At 46.2% G+C, this 21,469-nt stretch overlaps 1 protein-coding gene across 13 annotated transcripts in view; it reads left to right on the forward strand.

The window, feature by feature from the left end:
* Window positions 1-21,469, forward strand: part of LOC105692637 (protein downstream neighbor of son homolog) — a 159,023-nt gene that overhangs the window by 128,421 nt on the left and 9,133 nt on the right. For 10 of the 13 annotated variants that reach the window (XM_048653893.1, XM_048653892.1, XM_048653896.1 and 7 more), the window contains one exon: window positions 13,447-13,649. The exons of 1 other annotated variant lie outside the window; for it this stretch is intronic. The gene's annotated coding sequence lies outside the window, so the exon portion shown is untranslated. Of the gene's footprint in view, window positions 1-5,980; window positions 6,208-13,446; window positions 13,650-21,469 lie in introns of all 13 variants that reach the window. 2 more of the 13 variants (XM_048653894.1, XM_048653901.1) reach the window with 2 other exon arrangements.

Below are 21,469 nucleotides of genomic sequence, written 5' to 3' on the forward strand. Positions count from 1 at the left end.
ATTTTTGCCCTCGCAAATAATCGCGAAAAATCGGACTCTCGTTGCTCTCGTTGACTCACGAATATTCTTCGCCGATACAGACCACGCGTGGAATTTCATGTGGACAATAAACGCGTTAGATCGAGCGACACTCAACGTTTGAAATTGAACGGAGACTGAGGAGTGGAAGGTAAGGAGGAGTCGGATCGGTTTGTCGTTCGGAAGACCCTTCGCTCCGAGACGTCGCAACTTCCGTTGAGGAATGTGATCCATCGCCAAACAGGGCTCGTGGCATGAGGCCGCTGTTGCTCGCTAAGGTGGACCACACACACGCGATTTTTGAAAGTTCCAAACGAAGAGCGGACGAGGGAACATCGAGCGGAGAGACTTCCACTACCTTATTTATGTTCCAATGGACATTCCCGCCCTGTTTTTACCCGTACCCCGGGATGACGTCTGCGCGAGGGTCTCGACTAAAACGAATTCGACGAATCTTGATAATCCCAAGCATCTCGCCGAGCATCGCAATGTCCTCGCTGATTTCTACATCGCTGAAACGCTCCAACGCCGAATTCGATTAATACGTCAGAGCAGTAGGTTATACACCTTGTGGAATAACCCCCCCCTAGCGTCTCTCTATGTCCTGCATTTTTTTCTTCTCCTCCACTATTTCAAAAGATCGTAATTGTGCCTCTGAAAAGTGCAATCGCATAAAGACGGTAGAGAACAAAAAGAGCGAAAAAGAAATAGGATCGTCGCTAACAAAGCGACCGTGATTAAACCATCACCGTGACAGTTTCCACGTCGAAATTTTTCTTTTTTTTTTTTTTTTTATCGGGGCGCATTGAAACGACCGCAATCTAGAACGAAATCAAACGTGATTGGATTAAGTTTAAATCGAGTAAAAATCTTGGTCCGGTAGTCGAGTGTGCGTGCGCGCGTGTGCGGATAGTTTTGTATTCACGTACACCCCGACAAGACCAGTTTTAAAATCGGTACATGTGTGGGGTGGCGTAGGTGCGCGCGTACGTGTATTTCTATTTAGTACACGCATGGTTGGTACTATAGCGAGGAGGCGAGATGAGATATATTGTGTAGGCAGAGTAATATGCAAAGTAGATCAGAATTCAGGGGTGCGCGGTCAGGGGCGGCCGAGGGGCCGGGGGAGAATACGCGACCCAAGGGGTGATTAGCGGCACAAAAGCCGACGCCGCTACAAATGGAACCAAATTGGTAGAAAATTGATAATCAACCACCAATATCAACCTCCGAAAGCATACAGAGAACGGAGACAACGCTGTGTACGAGGATTACGTAGTTATATAACCTAGGATTCCGCATCGCCGCTCGGGCTATTCAAATATTACCGAAAGAGGATTTCACTCTGACGCCGCACATATTTATACCACCCCGTTACGCGACAGCTCAATACAGAGTTTGTCAATCTCTCGTCGCGCCAAGCGAAATCTATTTTTGAAGAAAAATTTCATCCGACTGTTCCCTCCATTTCTGAAAGATCGTCATCGCGACGGAGATCACCCATTCCTTCTTCTATACTCTAGTTTGAAAAAACCGTTTTCGTTTGCCGACAAATTTCAACGAGGAATCGCGGAGCGCACTTGTGTAATATTCAATTTCGTCCCATCGGTCTGAAACGCGTGCGGACCAGGTGAGAAAAGGGGATGAGGAACCGCAGGACGGAGTTGCGCGGGTCGAGTTTATAGAACGAAAATGAGTAGGTGGGTATACCGTATACGTATACGCGGTGTGAGGTGCGGATAGGCTGCCGGGCTATAAAGAGAGAGGGTTATTAAAATGTAAATATGAATTGACAACTTGGAAAGCAGTGTCACATTGAGGATCGGCGTATACGCGGTCAAAACCACGCTTCGCAACTTCCCTCTTCACTCTACCCACTCCTCCACCCTCTTACGTAACCACATTATACACGTGTACAAGGAATCCCTGCACAAACACCGAGAAATTTTTTTACAACTTTTTATCGAGTGATAACGCGATGATTGGATCCGATGAAATCGATTCACATCGGAGACGCTCGAAAAAAGTAAGCTTGAGAAAATATTCTCAAATTATTCTGAAATGAAATAAAATTGATGGAACAAAAATATATTTTTTTGTTCAAATATGTGAAAAACTTCGGTTACCAAAAATTACATAACCATATCAGGTGTAGACTCAGGCGTAACTTTTATTCATTCAATTTTTTTTCTATGAAATTCGCGCGATCCGTTTTCGAAATAGTTACGTACCCGACGTGCATTTACATATGTATTTCCTGTGGCGTTCGGTGTTGGATAGCCCTCGGGTGTAATAACGTTAGTTGAAAAATCCAGGCAATTAACCACAGAGTCGGTTGTTGTAACAACCGTGCGGATGCCGATAGGGGGTTCATGGAATTTCGTGTAACCGAGACCCCCGACTCCAAAAACGTACGGATGCAGCCTGTACCAAAAAACATGTTCGGACTAATTGTATCATTGTTTCGGTTCGTTCGTGGTTTTCCACCGTTCGTTTTGATTTGTGAATTTCGGAGGGAAAAATTACACCCGTGAAAAAATTGACGAACGAAAGAAAAAAAAAAAAAAAAACACCAAAAACACCGATCCAACAACCGCGCACCAAATTACAACGTTTCGGTATTTTTTCATTCAGAAGTAAATTAATCACCGTCGCACTTTCGAGAATTTCAAATTGACACCTCGTTCGAAGTATCGTACGCTCAAAATATCATCTCGCGTGTTCGATATTTCGGGACGGCAATTTCTGGGGGTAGGAGTGAATAACCCGTGGCAAACTTAGCGAAATCAATGGGTCGTTTTTCGTACAACGCGTAGGTTTACGGGCACCCGCGTATATGTACAGATACAGGGAAGTGACGGGTCCGCGGATAGGTTCGTCGTTGGATGATCGGTAGTACGGGCTTACAAGTCGGTGTTGGTGGAGTGAAACGACGTAGGTGTGTGATACGGTATGTTACGATTTGCATTGCAAATTCACCGCCCCGTCCTACCCTCGGCCGAAAGGGGGGGTGTGCTTTGCCCACGCCAAGGGTGAGTCAGAGATCGCGCGAACCCCAAGCGTACACTCGGGATCGTCGTGCACAGGCGGCAGCGGGATCGGGCGCTCCTCCTCATCCTCGTCCTCGTCCTCGTCCTCGTACTCATCTTCATCCTCGTCGACGTCGTCGGGAGCCGTAGTCTCTGAGCGAGGTGAAGCGAAAAGGTTCGGGGTTTCGCCGGCCTCGAACTCCTCCGACTCGTCGTACTCCCTTCCTCCCTCGCTCTCTCTCTCTCTCTCTCTTTCGCCCTCCGGAAAGGCGAGAACTCAACGAATCGAATAGTCACGCTCTTCAAACGCAATGTCATTCGCGGAAGAACCCCCGCCAACGATATTCCACGAGTTTATATACATATTATATTCATCCCCCTCGTATTCCCTATCTTTTTCCGCACCGCACCGCACCGCACCACACCGCACCGTACCCCCCCTACCACCCCGAGAAACGGTCTGCATTATCTACGTCCTAATTGGTCACGTCTGGAGGACCTTACGTGAGAATTTCGCACAGCTTTTCGGAACCACTGGAATTGTCTGGGATCGAGTTGCGGTCTCCTTGGAAGAGAAGAGAGAAAATTCTCAATCGAATCGAACGAGGTTTAAGTTTTGAGGGAATCTTTCGAATCGAAGAGAGCTGAATTTGGTTTTCATCTTACCTGAGTCGAGGCGACGTGAATTTTTTTTTTTTTTGTCGATTCGCGAGGGTTGCTCGGGAGGAGCGGTGATTGGAATTGTTTATACCGTACATTTTATTCCCCGTCTGCAGTAATAAGAGACGGTGAAATTTCGGTTGAATGGCAGGAGACGGAACGGCGAAGATTGAATATCGAGGGTTGTAAGAGTACGGGAGGGACGGAAGGGGGGTGATTTTGAGCCAAAAGTAAATAGATTCGAGGGCCTCGGATATAAGGGTGGGTCGGGGGTCAATCCGTCATTAGAAATTCCACGTAATCATATTCGAGCAAATAATTCGTTAGGTTCGTTCTGCGGTCTGTTCGTTAGTGTAATTAAAATAAATTCAAATGACTTTCTTGTTCTCCGTCCGTCTTACTCTTCCGTAGCGTCCCTCTGTGTATCAGGGGAACCCTCCGCGGGACTCCTCCCCTTCGGATATAGACGTCCGTCCGTCCGTACGTCCGTCCGTCTACGTCGTCTCGTCGGTTCATCCGTCCTTTTGGGGCTTCTTTCTTTAATCCGTTGATTAGTGCAAAAATCCGCTTACAAATTAAATAAACTCCCTCGCAAAACATCCAACACTGCGCGCGCCGATTTCTACCGTCGGATACAACGGTACATATGTAAAGGTATATTATATACGCGTATACATAAGAAAGGAAACTGTACCGAGACTCTAACTGAGCCACGAGGGAGGCTTTTAATATCTTAAGTAAGCCTGGCGGAGACAAAAAAAAAAAAAAAAAAAAAAAAAAAAAAAACTTGAAGAATAAAATAAAATAAAATGAAAGTAACTTCAGCAGACGAAGAAGCGGAAGATGGACCGGTGGGAGGAAACACAAACACCGAATTAAAATACGAAACGTTGAGGAGAGAGAAGAATTTTTATTCTCGCGTGTACGAAAAAAAACAAAAAAAAAAAACACGATTCACCAACGTATGCATGTTCACATGAATTTTCCTCCTTTTTCTTCCTATGCTATACTTGAATTAATTGTACGTTTAATTCGAATTTTCAGCAGCTACTGTGCAATTCGCTTGTGGACTTAGTTGGGCAAATTTATTTGAACACCGAGTATAATAAGAGAAAAAAATCGACAAAAAATTTACTAAAATAAAATAAATGTGGAATTAAATGAACGCGCCGGTGGGTTTCTTAATGAGAGTACAGAGTAAAGCTTTCTTTGCATTTGCTTCGAATCCGTTGGAATCGGCGGGTCGTGTAGACTTTTTTTCATCGTAGTTAGGGCGGTCGCGCACTGAGATGCTTCTTGTGTAAGTAAAAATCTAAAGTGACTACCGACATCTAAGTTTTAATTAGTTTATCTTAGCCGCGTGGCCATTGAATATTTATAAGCTGTTGCCAGCGGCGCGCCGGGGCGTTTGCGTTCTTCGGTGGATGAAGTAGAAAGGGATGATATCGGACGGCGCGGATTCCCCGAGCTCGGGGAACATACCGGCGAGCGTATATTTCTTCCACGGTGAGGACCGTGACACGAAATCCGGCAAAACTTGACGAAATTCCTCTCCCATATGTACACATAACGAACGATCTTCGACACGCGCGTTCGATTCGTGGAAGATTTTATTCGCAGCTCTTACACATATTTTAATCAGTAAAATGTGTTTCGGCTGGACTCGGGCCAAGGACGTTGGGAAAAAGGGGTGGGGGGGCAAGAAAAGCGCCGTGGATGTTGGAGTAGAACTGTGTACGGGGTAAAGTGACAAATTTATGTGGACCAGAGAGACCTTTGCTCGGTCGCATAACTTAGGGTATGCCCAGCGCGGGTGGTAAGAGATCGGCTCGCGACGCGAGGAGTATCGCGAAACAAAAACAGAGAAAATAAAAGCGAAAGACGAAAAACGGGGAAAAGCGGGAAACGGAAGAATCTATAAGTCCATAAATCTGTTACCATGGTCGAGGGGATGGGGCAGAAGCCGGGGTATACGAGCCGCCAAAATCCGCAAGAATTTATATGCGTATGCCTCCTAAAAACATCCAACTAGAACCAGTCGCCGGGTAGGTATACTGACGCGCCGCGCGGATAAGATATACGAGGATTAAGACGACGTTGAAGATTTCGCTGGACCCTAGCCAGAAGCACACGAAATCCAACGGGGTCCTCTGCCCCCTCGACTTCCGAACCCACCTATACCTTTCTTCCATTTTTGTAACGAAATCTCGCGTTATCAACATCTCCAAAAGTCTTACGTAAAATTAAAAACTACGATGTGATCTGCGTTACAGACGCGTGTGTTTTTTGCGGCCGCACGTGGTCCTTGGTGCCTTGGGCGGGGACGAGAGGTGAAATCCGCAATAGTAACACTTGGCCAGGAGAATTTGAAAGGAAGTGAGAGATACTATTAGCCTTAATCCCGGCAAACAGGAGTGCGGTGAAATTTGAGGGGTTCCTTTGACGAGCAGATCGAGTGTGCAAACAGAGCTGTGTTTGCATTGAAAACACACCGAGTATTGTACGTATATGATATATATACGGGCTAGGTGTAGCGTACATTGATCTAGGTACGGAGTTTCGGAAGACACGGGGTCGCTGCACACGCTGGCCGCGTACATACCCATCCCTCGCGATTGCTCAAACTCCCCTACAGCGTCGTATCGGTGTTTGTACAATTTTCATAAAATTTCTACCCGGAGTTGGAAAGATCTCGCGACGATAATTTCGCGAGATCCGACGACGTCGCGGGAAAATTGTCGAGCTGAAGAAGATAAGGGATGACGAGAAAAAAGAAGAAGACACGGAGAGTTTTCTATCGAATTAAAAGAAATAATAATTTAATACACCCGGTGCGACGCCTCGTCGGCGGACGAACGATCTCGGTATGTAAGGGAATACGATATTTTCTTTAGGGATTGGTGAATGTTTGTTGAGGTTGGAGTGGGCATATACCGGGTCGTCCGTCGAGGCTCAGATCTTTGACATTTGCATAGCAAGGCCCCCTCGAATGAAAACCGCTCTAATCTGTTTTGATTTATAAAATAAGAGAGGACTGGAGAGGTTACGAAGCGCCCTCGTTCTCTCGCCCTCGCACCTCGTCCCTCTCCCTCTCTCTCTCTCTCAATCTCTCAATCTCCCTCTCTGCGACGTCTCTCTCCAAAGTCTCTCGTTTTCTCTCTTCACGGCCCTCTGGCAGCAGGCCGTTATTAAGCGCAAGGCCGCGATACTTGGCGGGCTCAAAGGTTCGCTTTAATCACTACGTTCTCACGACTCCCTGGCTCACTCCCACAGGAACCGGGAACCGGGAACCGCAGCAAGGACTTTAATTAATGTATTCCGCTTCTGAGAGAGGAGAGCTTTGAATTCGTTCGAACGATATCTAGAGGACGACCTTCATTTTCCCGGCTACGGAAATCTAACTCAACTTTTATACACCAACGCCGTTGAATATACGTGATCGGTATAGATCTATGGGAATAAAAAAAAAAATAAATCCGATTCGATTCTTCGATTCTCTTCGGTCGTTCGAATCTCGTCTGGTCCGCGTTTTTAAATCTCGCTTATATATTACGACGTATCCGAAATCCCTCCGATTTCGTCGCGTCGTCGCACCGGAAATCCGCGGCACCGTTAATTTCCTCGGATGCCCATTTTTGCCCCGATGAAGCCATGGAGAAAAAAAAAAAGGGGGGGCAGAAGAAAATGGCGATTCTTCAGAAAAACCGGAAGCTTCGCCGCGTCGTTTTTACCCCTCGTCGGAACCCAACGCGCAAGCTTGTACTCGATAACGGGGAGTCAGCGGCGAAAAGAGGGATCGTATTCGAATGAAAATGGCGGTCCGCAATTGCGGATCTCGACGAATCGCGAAGAAACGCATGGGCGCCGCTTTGTGGACGTGGAAGAAACGAAAATCTCGCGAATATCCTTGTGTCCGAGAGTAACGCACGAGCGGAGGAACAACAACAACTGATTGTGAACGGAGTGGAGCGGTACGTCGACGTAGCAGGAACGGAACATATTTCCCGCACGGAATATCCGTTTTAGAAATGAGCTTATTTTAACTCCGCCATTCCACCTACGGTCAGCGTTGTACGCGCGGCGTTACGACGCTGAGGCCGGTAATTAATCATTTAGGGAATAGCTGCCGGTGGGATGAAAGCGGGAGCATGAAGGGGGCAGCCCGCAGGAAGGAAACGTGAAATGGCCAGCTAGCCGAGACCAAGATTGCTACCTCGTCCCCGACCCCATGCCGACCCCGTCCCCCCTTCACCCCCCCCTTCACCCCCCTTCACCCCCCTTCACCCCCCGCGCGATCCAACCCCCGCGCTCCTCGTTTACGTGAGTTCGTTCCTTATCGCGATCTCTACCCCTTCGATATAATAGTCACTGTGACGGCTACAGTCTTCCGACACGCGACGCCGTACGTGCGGACGCCGTTTTAGACACGCGAATTATATACCTATGTATACCACAATGTAGGCACATACCTGTATCCATGCGCAGCGCGTGTATACACGTGTAAGTCGTACACCTCGTCGCGGAAACCTACGTTGTTATACGCGTACCACCGACATCTACAAGTAGCCGCCACTTCACGTGGAAGTTGAGCGTGACGGAGCTGGTGCCTTATCGGCTGGACCCCGCACCACTTCGATTTCGGCAAATCGAGGACTTCGATTTTGTAAAAATTCAACAACGAGTTGGCGCCACGTTGCGCGATCGGTTGTTTTCGGCAACGGGACGATGCTTCGCCAGGAGTTAACGAGCCCTCGAGAGCAGGCCGAAGCTTTTTCAGAGGGTATATCCCGATCGCTACGGCGTCGAGTGCTTGGACACGGGGGGATAACGGGCGTCCCGGATTCCCGTGGAGTGGTCGTTCGCAGGACACACAATTAGCGGCAATGAATCCGGAGAGACGGGTTGACGGGGGCAGGGGGGGCAGGGGGTCAGGGAAAAGAGGAAAGGAAACGGGGAGGGGTGTGTGCGCGTAGGGTGGGGGTGGGGTCTCACCCGGTAAGTGAGCCGAGGGTCTGAGGAGACGAACCGCGTTAGGAGGTGCTAACAAGTGTTTCGTATCACCCTGCAGAGAAACGTTCTCTACGACCCTTCCGCCAACCGTCGAGATTCGAGTGGTGTCCCTGGGGCCGCCATTACTCGGAGCGAAACTCGCTTTCCCATTACCGATGTATACGTATATACCTACCTATACCGACACCGACCTCAGAAACACCTCAACGCCTACTGTATACACTCCACGGTATATCGTCGCCTCATAGACACAACCGAATCATCTCAAACCCCCTGCGATCTCGTTACCACGAATACTCGCGTTAGGTACATCGAAGGTAAAACTGCAGCTTCGACTTATGAAAACTCCATCGAAGCTCGGAGAGGGATTATTAAATGCAGGATCGAAAATTGAGCAACATCTACCGGATCCTAAAAAATAATTTGTCATTTTAGGAAAAGGAATTTTCGTTTCATCGATAGCCATTCGTCGTATCACTCGTTAGCCGATTGGGGGCTGGCGTTCGTGTGTTTCAAACAACAACGCAATTTTGAACTGCAGTAGGCGATGTGTAAAAAAAAAAAAATGGCAAAAAAAGTAACGGCGAAAAAATGGGGCAACAAAAAATGGCGAACCGGTCCTTGGTCGTGTATTTGGAAAGCACGTATAGAGGCATACGTTTGTTGTGTATAGAATCGACCATTTTGCGTGATCCGCGAAACGTTGAACGTGTGTTGCGATCGCGCGGGGAAAAGCGAGCGCCCTCGCGTTATTCGACAAACCTCGTACGGTAGAACGAACTCGTTGAAAAAACAAACGTTGCATTATATATACGTATACCCCGTTTGTATCTGCGGGTGGAAAATTTTTACATGCTCAACGGGACAGAAATAAACCCCCTCCCGTCCCCCTCCCCCTGACGCGGCGTATATAATAAAATTACATGGAAAAATTTCACGTGCGCGCGATGCACTTGCTCGTTATTTTATATAGGTAGGTATATCATATTCGCCGTACATTATACCATTATTACTCCTGACACCGTTAACGCATTATCGTGTCGTATGCGTGTATAAATAATAACGCGATGCACAAATTATCAGGATTTATTGCAAACGAATCAGATTATGCATATAGCTGTGATGAATTATATCCGGATTTACAAAATAGTTTGCGATCAAATCGTTCGGAGCGAAAAAAATGATATAGGATTTAATTTTTCCCTCGAAATTCGGGGGGGATCAGGAACTTTTATCTGAACGTTCATGCGCCGCTCATTATAATCGTTTGATATACTTTCTCATCGCAGCTGTGAGACGTTCGTGATGTCTCCTTCTTCCTCCTTTCCTTTTTTTAATCGTCGATTATTTTTTTCTTTTTTATTTCCGTCCCTCTCAATCGCAGACACGGAGGTCGGTAGCGTCGATCGAGCCGTTGATTAGGAGAGCGTTAAACTGGATTCCAGAGGCATGGATTAAGCGGCGTGCTGCACTATCACGGTTGTATAGGGTCAGAAGAAGATTTGGGGTCATCTCACGGTGATCCGACATTCCCGGGACCGCTAATAGATCTGCAGCAACACGGGGGACCTCGCTTTGGCCACCGGTCTTTCGCAAGATGCCAATCTCACCGTAACTCGCTGCAAGACTCTCCTGCCCGCAGCGCATCTCGCCGGGTCGCTGGTTTTATAAGCCGTTGCTTTCAGGCCACTCGATTCTGGAGCTCGATCATCCGACATTCCACTTTCTCGTTAGCGGCTCGTTAATACCGTCGTCGCCGTAAAATTCTTCCTCATCTTCGACTCACCGGCCGCGGGATCGTCTCGCGACGAAAAATTTTGTACGTTAAATTCGTTGTACTCTTTAGCGAGTCGAGCCCTCGTTGTTCGCACTCTTCGATGCGTATCCGTTTCCCCCGCGAGAGAAATGACACAAAAATTGTGTTTATTGTTTCATAACTCACGGTGGAACGGTACGCGCTGTGCAGTGATTCACGTCGTTAACGAATTCGTCTCTCTCCCGCTCTCTTTTTACCGGAGTACCTCAGCTACGTCGCGTCGCGTCGCGTCGTCGTCGTTTGTCGCGATGATCGATGGACCGGAGGGAGAAAATGAGACAGAGAGCGAGAAAGAGGGAGAGAGAGAGAGACACCGTCTGGGGTGAGGATAATACCGGGAGAAGTGAAGTATTCGTGGCATAATGGGGCATCGCGTAGTAAAACGATGCCGTGCAGCATTGGGGTGTGACGATACTACGGCCAGTGCGGGGACTCCCGTTGTTTCCTGAACCGAGACCAAAAGGGCGTCCCAATGCTCTCCGCGGACCTTTTCATACGAGTTTTGCACGAAAATTTAAGGTAGGAAAGAACACGACGGCGTTCATGACGCGTGACTCTCCTCTGTCCCGCGCGTAACGCCACCGACCACCGAAATCACTCGCCCGTGTCTCGCTAAACACCGCAGCACGCGGATCCCCGACCTATTCATCGCAGAATCCGTAGCCTTCATGGCTCCCGCTGCATGCAGGGGTCGGTCCAATTCTAATAAGAATTTATTGTCCCGCTAATTTGCCGCGCCTCGACGCTGCCGAACTATCTCCACCGTTTACCGTCACCCCGCTGGAGGTGGCACTCTAAAATTTTTGTCACGCGTGTAAAAAGTTTCGGTTCATTTTGAATTTTTTCCGAAAAATTAAAGATTTGGATTTTCGGAGAGCTGATGAAATTCGGGAGATGGAGAAGGAAAGAAGAAGGAAAATCGAGTCAAGGGTACGAAGAGAGCGGGGCGAAGGTTCTCCGGTATGTTTCACCACTCTATAAATCTGCGGAGATTGAATAACAGGTTGAATCGTAATAAATCAGGAATTCGGGGTAGTGAATTAGGAAATTGCCTACTTAAAAACCGCACCAACGTTAATCCGGTTGGAGTCAGGCACGCGGGACAGAAACAAAAAGAGATAACGTGGAAATAAAATGAAAATAAAAAAATACAGTAGCTCAAACGGCGCGGGGGTCGGGCGTATAAAAAGTAAGGGTGGTACGGGGGGAATAAAATCAACGTAACTCAATCGTAGTTGTCTTCGGAGATCAGCCTTTTCTCTTTCTTTCTTTCCGTTCCTCTGATTAATGTGCCCCTGTTGTATATATCTACTCCTGGCGTTCATGCCAACTTCTAATTGTCCTAAATGCCAATAAATAAGTAAAGACACGACGAGTCACGAGACTTACGGCTTATTTATGCGAAATTCGATTTATCCGACTTTGAATACACGTAGCTATGCAGCTGTACTAAACCACCCCGCGGAGAGTAAAACCGGATGCTAATTCCCCCGTTGAATCGATTAGTCGATATTCAATCGATTAGAAATACCATTAACATTTTTCAACGTACGTTTCATTCGGTTCTTTCGATGCGGATAAAAGTGACACGGAAAAATTTCATTCGCATTCGCGTGAATATATATACAACATACATCTCTCACGCTGCATATCGTGTGCTGTGACATTGTATGGAAGGAGAAGAAAAATTTTAGTTAAATAAAAAACGAAGAACATCGATCCGCCCGATAACGACGTAGCGCCCTCGACGCCGTGTACACGTCTACGTAAAAAAGCTTTCCGATATAATTTTTATCAATACGTTTATCCGGAAGTTATAGAAAACTACGCAACCCGGTACAGAAATATGGATCGCCTGTTACCGTATAAACGTCAGGTTCTGGGTCGCGGCACTATTTTTTCTTGTTTATTTTATTAGATTTTCGTGTTTCGCTGTCCCGAAGAGGAATCAGAATACGACACGTATTGGTTTATGTCGCGTAGATTTTGTATCTTCTATCGGCACGCCTGTAGGAAATATATTTCTGCGGGATCCACTTTCACCGAAAGCGATGCGAGCTCGATGAGCGAATCCGATCGAAGCAAAAATATGAGCGATTAATGCGGACGCGCAGGTCCGGCGGATTCGGCGACGTGCCGATCGTTCGATCGGAATCGCGGAAAATTCTCTCGCAATCGCTAGAGATTTTCCGAAATTTTATTCGCACCGAGGAAATAGAATTTCGACGTTAACGCGAGCTATGAACGGCGTATGGGTAGCGAAAGGTGTAACGATGTCAAAACAACGGCGCCTAGATTACTTGATAATGTGCGACGAGGCGGAACATCGTATCGCCTAAACCGATGACCCGTGATCCAGCGGCTAGGTCAGGTCAGGTTGAATTAGACTAGGTTACGGCCCGTAAGCACGACGCGCATTATTCCAAAGCTTCTAATTGTTAGCTAACGATCGTCATCAATTACGGCGACAATAGATAAATATAGATAGACGAGGCCCGCTCGCGTTGTATATCTGCTCGATGGCCACTGACCGGCCCTCCCGGTTTCACCGGCGTGATTAGCTTCTCTGAATACGAAATTCATCGCTCCGTGTACGTACGTACCTACCTATGCACCTATGACGTAAACGTAATGAACGAGTCTCGTAGATATCGTGAATTACACACGGTGGACGAAAAAGAAACGCCGACTCTTTCTGTCCCCGCGAATCGTGTGCCGAAAATAAACTACGAAAGTTTGGAAAATCGATCGACAATTGTCCAAGCCTCGTCGACATTCAACGATGATTTTTTGCTTCACTTTTCAACCCCCATTTTCCAACAGTTTTTATCAAAAAGAACGAAATTAGCGTCGCGCGATCTGCAGCTCGATTCTTAATTCCCATTTTTGAATTGGTCATTTCTTTTTTTCCAGACACCCTGTGCAGAGATTTCGCAGCGACCCACGTCGTTCCGCGGCGTGGCCACGTTCGGCTTGTATCGAATATGAGCGGGTACGTCGTAGAGATAAATGTGAACGTAGGTCGTACGTACGTACGTACGTGCAGTGTACGGTAGAGCGGTGCGATACTCGGACAAATGGACAAGCAGACGTTTCCGCATCGTCGCATTAATCAGGTAATTAATTATGAAAGCCAATGCTAATAACGCTTCCTGTTACAATCTGCTCGCAATATCATCGAGTCGCGTATACATATATACCTAACCGTTGCGTATCTCCGGCCAACGCAACACTCTTCCTCTTCGGTGTGCACCAGATACACCGCCGAACTTCAATTTCCTCGACGAATTATTCGAGCGAAAATCCAATCGCCCGGACAAAATTGCGAGGCGTGATCGTAATGGGGCGCGATGTTACATACAATATACACGTAACCATCGTCGCGGCAATTTTCGGACATTATTCGCGAATATCTTCGCGCCGAAAAAAGAAGATTCGCAACGATTCGAAAATTTTATTCTTTTTCACGAGAACGGTTTTCTCTCCGATTCTACCCTTCTTTGGGTTTTTTTCCGCTTCCGGTGTTCCGTCTCGTGTACACGAAAAAGAAAGCTGCCGCGTAGTTTCCACGTATTTTTTCATTCACGCCCACCTGACCCGAAAGTGCCCGCATAAAACTACTAATAATTCAATAATGGGGCTCTAAGTGGAACCTTTTCGTGCTAATAAGCTTCGTATGAATTTAATGCGACGTGTATACAGTGCGTGGCGCGTATTTTCCCATCGTCGAAAACCGACTAGACGGTAGACACGGACCGTTGGATTCCCCGACTCATGGCGTGTGCGGTTGAACCGTGCAAGGGCGATGGAAGCCCTTAATTAAGCACCTGTCGCACGTTCCACCTTCTCAAACACTCTCTCGCGCGCCGGGGGTAATTTTCTAAAAGCGCTTCAATCGGGGTAATCAAGACGCGTTATTCACGCGCAGACGTCACCGGTTATCATCTTGATTTTCCAACAAATTTATAATCCAATAAAAAAAAGATTATCGTCTCAGGCTCATCCTCGAAATGATCAGATCGATAAAGTTTTTCATTGTGATCCGATGAGACGGAAACAAAATTTATTGAGATTTAGTACGAGTGTTACGACTGCAGGAACCAGTTTTACGTAAGATGGAATCGGAAGTATATATCATGTTTCTTTTACAACGCTATATAACGCGGATAATATATCGCGTGTACGCTTGTCAATCAGCGAAATGGATCGTCGTACCATTTTTCCTTTTTTTCGTCCACTCCGAAACGGTTTAACGTCCGAAACGTAATTAATCGCGAGCGAGAGAGAATCTCGTATGAGATAATAATTTATCCACCGTACGTACATCGGCGATTTTTAATTCGCCAGAGGGAAATGAACGCGAAATAGCGGCGACGGTTCATCCTCCGCGAAACGACCCGTACACGGGTACCTAAGCCTGATCCGTTCCCGCGATCTGATTAGTCCTGCGACAGGACAGAACCGAGCTGGGGTGTTGAGCACCTGCGCGGCGTCTTATTGAATCTAAAGTATAACGGAGGTCTCTAAAATACCGGGAAGACGACGGACGCGCTCGGAACGGGGAACGGGGTGCGTGCGAGAACCTTTCCTGTGCAGCACGGTTGTTACACGCGTCACGCATTCACGCGGTCACGCACTTACCAGCTACAATATACCGCGTAATTCTTCACCCTCCTTATAGTAGGTTTGCGGAGAAACGCCTCGGGGGCCCCCTTGTCGTTATCAAGAGGTTTTATCTTGTCAACCAGCCGCTGCTCCATTACCCTGCACGTATATTATTACCACCCAGTAGCACAACCCTACGTACTACGGTAGAAAACTGCTCGTACTTTTTGCTCGTTATATCAAAACTAGAACCCCTGTAATTAATAACGTTAACGGAAGAAAAATTGATTAACCCCATTAAAGACGAAAACTTTCTGCAGCGACGAAGATACCTACGGGACTCTTGATTATTCGGATCTGAAGTTTTGGAGGTGATGGTTTTTTGGAACGAAAAAAAAAAAGATTTCGAGTCGTTGCAGTTTGAATATAAATTTGAGGGCAGTGGAATTTTGGGGTTGGAGCGATCGACTGATTTTTCAACGATCGATCGTTATTTCATTCGAATCATTTTTAATTACGTAATTAGGATATGGATAAAACCCCGAGGAATAGACAGATTCCGCGAGTATAGTTTTACCTACTTACGAGTTTACGAACTTATAAATTTTCAAGCTATTTCCCGTAATGTTATCGTACGAAGAACTCGTTTGAATTAGACTTTAAAATTGAGGGAATCGCAAAAACTGGAAGACCTTCTGAGTAGCAACGTGCCGTTCCGTGTGTACGTATAAGTATAGGTGAAGTACTTTCTTCGATTACACCCGGGACAAAAAGACACATCATTTCCATTTCTTTGCCTCGGAAAGATTAAAGCCCCACTGCAACGTCTTAGTTTTCGTATTACTCGACGATGAAATAACACGAACTTCGGGGACATTTCTCGTTCAATTTTTTCTTTTTCAATTTCTCTTTTTTTTTTTTATTTCTCTTCACGCAACGGAAGATCGTATCGTTCAAATTAGATGAGATGGAATAAATTCTCCTAAAAATTGACTATCGGAATCATCGGGGACGATGCCCACCGAGGGATGAAATGTATAGAGATAGAAATACTAGTAGAAATTCTAGAACGACGCCGAGCGTCTGTCGAGGGGTAGCATCTTGCGGAGGCGGTCCTTCGACGTCGTTATCAGGGATGCTCGGGATTGGCCAAGCTCCGAAGCTTTCCCGACCAATGAGATTTTGGTTTTCCCTTTTCTCTTGGAAATCGAGCCGACGGGACACTGTGTTACATATATCATTGCCGGACGCTGCCCACAGACCAGCTACCCGAGACCAGACCAACCCCTGGGACGTCCTTCCCCGTTCGGGGGCTCGACTTGCACGAAAAAGATGCCCGAAAGGGAGATGGGGAGGAAAAAAGTATAACAAAGTAGAATAAAAAACCGGACGAGGAAAATAAAGGAAATCCAGATAACTGTAAGAGGAGAATCGCGTCGCTCCTCGTCCTGCTCCAATAAATGAGATCACGTGGTTTTATTTTTCCATTTGAAAATTAGCCGTTAATTTTCTATTCAATCTTCTGTCATTTTTTACTCCGAGTGAATCGCGTCAGAAAAAAGAAAAACTGCTGATCCGTGCGACACCAGGCGGGTCGAAAAGTTGAAAAAATAAATTCGGGAAGAAGAGTAAACGGAGCTCGAAATTGTCTGATTATATATGGTTCGAACTGGTCCACGGAAATGACGAGAATTAGAAGAAAAAAAACGAAGGATCTTCGAATCTGATAAATATAAATCGAATATTAGAGACATGTCTCGAGCGAAGGTTCAAAGGATCAAAATAACGTTCATTCTCGTCGCACTTAAGATCTTGGAAATTTCTCGTACATGTAAGAACGTAGAAAGCTCGGTGGAAAGAAAAATAAAAAATATCCCCGTCGAATTTTGCTTTTATTATCATTTTTACGTTCATCCGCATTTAATTTGATATCACTTCTAGGTACCCATGCATGTATATCCCCGGGATGGGCGAGGAATGTTTCGGTAGATGGTCGACAATGGTTTTATTATATGAACGCTCGGAAAGATAAACTTTCCGTTTGTACAATATTTCCCCTGGTGCATGACGACGTATACGACGTATATAAATAAATACCCGACTATACCGTATACGCGGGACTGTGCACCACCGCTCGCTGCGTCGTAAGTTTTCGCCACTCAAGTGGAAAATATGGGCGCTGGAAGTGACGGTGTGAAGTGCACCGAGGTTTACAACGGTTCCGTCTTACGTCTCAACCAGTGCGACGCGTATACATGTATATACCTACGTATAATATCCATATCCCCCATATTATTTCACGCCTTCATCCACTCGAATCTTCGGATCTGAGATCCGCTCGCGTAACTGCAGAAAATGCGAATAATAAATCCGTACCACTTTCAGGAACACCTTCGAATTCGAGGAGAAAATCACCGCGGACTTCACTCAACCGTTTCTACCGTTCTTACCATCGTAAAATTTCCTCCTCAAATTTCGCGCTCGTTGACCGCCAAACTGCACCTTATAGCTGCGATACAATTACGCAGCAGTCTTGAGAATTTTACGGAAAAAAAAACTATCCTTTATTTCGAGAGTGAGCAAAAGAGAAAAAAAAAAAACAATTCGCTCCACATCCTTCCGGTCATCAGTCCCGCTTGACGAAAAAGATTGAGGAGAAAAAGCGGCGTAAAGTTGACGGGATAAAAACTTTATCGATGTTAGAAGTGCAGAAATACGTCGTAAAAAAGGAAAATAACAATAAAAAAAAAAAACAAGATGGAAAAAGAGCTTTATATCGGCTGCCGCAATATACCGTGCCGCTGGTGCACTCGAATAGCCGTTTCATGGAATATTCCTCTCCCCGTATGACGCTTTGCACTTTCAAAAGCTCACAAATTCTCAGCGCGCTCGTCGACGGTTCGGTGTGTGTAGTTGCCTACTCCGTGGCGTTCCAACCGCCAATATATCGGAGCAATATATCGGTGTTTAGCAACCAATAAACGGATTCCTCAAAGAGAGCTTTTATCGTAAAGCGTTACTCGCTGCGCCGGTGTCTGCTCGCGTTCATACTCTTTGCTACGTTCGCTCTCTCCACTCGGTTATACGGTATACACACGTACGTACCTACCTACTCGTATTTTGTACGTAAGCGTCACACATCCTTTATGGCACAAAGTAAACGCATTTATCGAGCCATATATTCGAGAACCTCGTGCACCTGTAATTCACATTCGCCGAGTACAAACTCCGGCAAAATACGACCGAGTCGCGCGATTATATTCGCGGAAAAATATCCGCGCGATCCAACGTCAGTGCGTAAAATTATTGTAATGAAATTGAAACGATGTCGTACAATTGTTGTCACCAAATCTTTCGTCGACGTAATTTTCTTCTTTTTTTTTATCGTTCGGCTTACCCCGTCCAGGAGATACGTACGTTATTCGCGTCGAACGTGATGAAATAGGAAGAAGGTAATATATAAAGCCTAGGAATTCGAGTACTCGAGATTTCTTAATCCAGTGCGCTTTTAAGGGAATAAGGATCGTTAAGCCATTGTTAAGGCTTGTAAAGACTTAGAGGTGCTGCAGGGTGTAAAGTTTAATGGGCCTGTATAGGGTCTGGTTTTAGAATAGACTTAACGCGCCGGTCGGTCGACCGTAAAGGTAGAAGCAGATAGATATAACTCTTCCGAGAGGGTGGGAATTGCCGTTTTATGGAGCTAACGTTATGCCGCTCCTCCACCTCTCCGGATATCCCGTTTCTATCGTTCCTTGATACACCCAACCCTTCGAACTCGATTCACCCCCCCCCCCCCCGCACATCCCGCCAAGGGTGAAATATTCAACGTTGTTATCGTCGCGATACGGATCCGCGCAATTTTTAATCGACGCCAAAACATCTCATCGCGCTCGTTCAAATTTTCGAATCTCCGATCGATGAAAAAGTAAAAATCTGTAACGTGAACCGCGATCGAACGCCGCGATATATTTTTACCCGCGATCTTTAGCGGGACTGTACGTACGGTACGCCGTGTACGGTATACAAGACGGGCATACGTGGCATCTTTCGAGTATCAAGTCCTAAGATATTCCGTCGGTGTAACAAGGCTTGCCGCGGTGATGACGCTAACGGTGTGCCAAGTATATCGCAGGTATATCACACTCAGCTCGACACAAGGCATCCCCCTCTTGACGTTCGCGCCGTTCCGTGATGGATTGATCGACGATCCCCGGGGAGATCAGGCGTCGAATTTCGATACCCGACGACGCCACGAAAACGCGATCTTTCACACACGACCGCGATCACGTACATATATACGTACACCTCACCACGTACATTCGCATCGCAGATTACGTACAGAGGTACGTACGTACGGGAATTATCTCGATATCCATGTATTATCACGCGCAGTGTGTCGATTGTGTTTCGTTCTTTCGTCAATTAACCGCGGTAGGGATGTATAAAAACTTTTTCACCTGTGTCGCAGGTAATTGAAGCATCGAGACTTTTTGCGGTATACTCGCATCTGGGAATTGTGAAAAATTCGAGAAATTTACGCGTGGCCAGTTGGAGAAATTTCTCTCAGCGTCTCTTCTCCTCTGATTTTTTTTTTTTTTATCTCGGTCTAACGTTATACGAATCAAATTCCCGAGGAATGGTGAGAGAAGTTACGCGCTCTTTTTTTTCCGCCCCTCTGCAAATTCTGATAGAGATTCCGTCCGCATCTCGGTGATGATTTCATCGTAGTGTTACGATTGGTATACGGCGATAATGCATTACAACCGAAGAATATCGAGATGAGAAAGCGGCAATACGGATTCTATAGCGTGTACTGATCGAAAGTTCCGCCTGACGCGAGACACGTTTCTTATATATCGCGGTATACGTATACAACGTGAGGAAGTAAATGAGATGCGTACGGGCTTTACTTGATCCTTTGATAAGAAAGAAAAAAAAAAAAAAAGAAACGAGAATGAAAAAAAAAAAGTGAAAAAGGAAGAGGCCGAAAAAAGGAAATGATAAAAAAGATCGCCCTCACCTATACGTATATGCCGCACGCCGTATGAGATTAGGGTTCGCTAGACTCCGGGCATATAAATACTTATATTACGTCGACGTGCGCCGTGTGGAGTGACCGGGCGCCGATCTATCGAACTTGTATTATAGACGAGACACGTGACTGTCACATCTCAGACGCAGCGGGACGTTGAGCTAGAAAAAGGAAGTAAAAAAGTAAGCTTGAATGGGAGGAAGAAAAAAATGATCCTATCCGCTCATACTGCAGCGAAATAAGGAATGGGAATGAACTGCAGGGAGACGGAAGGGCGCGTTGAGTAGGTCGTTATAACGAAAATTCTTTTCTTTTTTTTTTTTCTCATACGAAAACGGCCAATGGCTTCCACGGCATTTCGTAGTGCGACGACTTCCTCCTATTGTACTTGAGGAAAAAAAAATGACGGGCATCGGGAATAGATAAAAAAAATGGCAAATGGATCATATTCGGAGTTGGCTGGATTTGAATTAATCCGTAGTGAAGACGTTTCGTCGCGAAAGTTGGTTATTGTATTTACTCGAAAGTCATCGACGCGTCATACCGCACCCTCTCGCGCGCCCTTGAAATAGCTAGGGGTATTATAGTATAGTGATGAAGCCCAATTTCCTCCACTGCAAACACTCTAAAAGAGTCCCCTTGCCCGAACGGTTACGCCCTGAAATTTACATGAAATTGCTTATTAAATTACTAAGTTTTTCACCAAGATTTAGCGAGACTGGAGCCATTTGTCTTTCGGCTTTTAATTTCCCCCTTATTAATAAAGCTCGAGTGATGTATTGGTTTTTAGAAGAACGCGCCAACTTTTTGAATAATTTTAATCTACAACTACCCTCTATACCCGCACCGATAAATTTGCTCGTCAAATTTATATTATTACGATGAAATCTATTTTTAATCTTTGCTCGTACATGCGTTCCTTTTTTTTTTCTTACATAATTCTTTTCATTCCATCTGTAACCCAGTCGGTTCGAGAGCTCCACGCAAGGAGTTCGATCGTCTTGGAAAAAAACACTCGCAATTTTCCTCGGTTTTCGGGAGAAAACTTTTTAGACCTAAAGGGTTCGTAACAACGTCGACGCCCCGAATGTTGTTTCGGTGGTTTCATAATGGCGCCATAAATTCAATTTCGGCATATTCGATGGCAACAGGGTGACGTTGAGTGCCGCGGGAGAGGCTGTCAGTTATATCTGTGCCCGTGGCTTGTTCCGGTGAAATCAAACCAGAGTTGGCAGCATGTGGCTTGACGCGCGCAATCTGTCCGTGACAACCTCGGCGTCGTCGTAATACCCCCCCCGT

The sequence above is a fragment of the Athalia rosae genome, chromosome 4 (genome assembly GCF_917208135.1).
Source record: "Athalia rosae chromosome 4, iyAthRosa1.1, whole genome shotgun sequence".
Lineage (NCBI taxonomy): Eukaryota > Metazoa > Arthropoda > Insecta > Hymenoptera > Athaliidae > Athalia > Athalia rosae.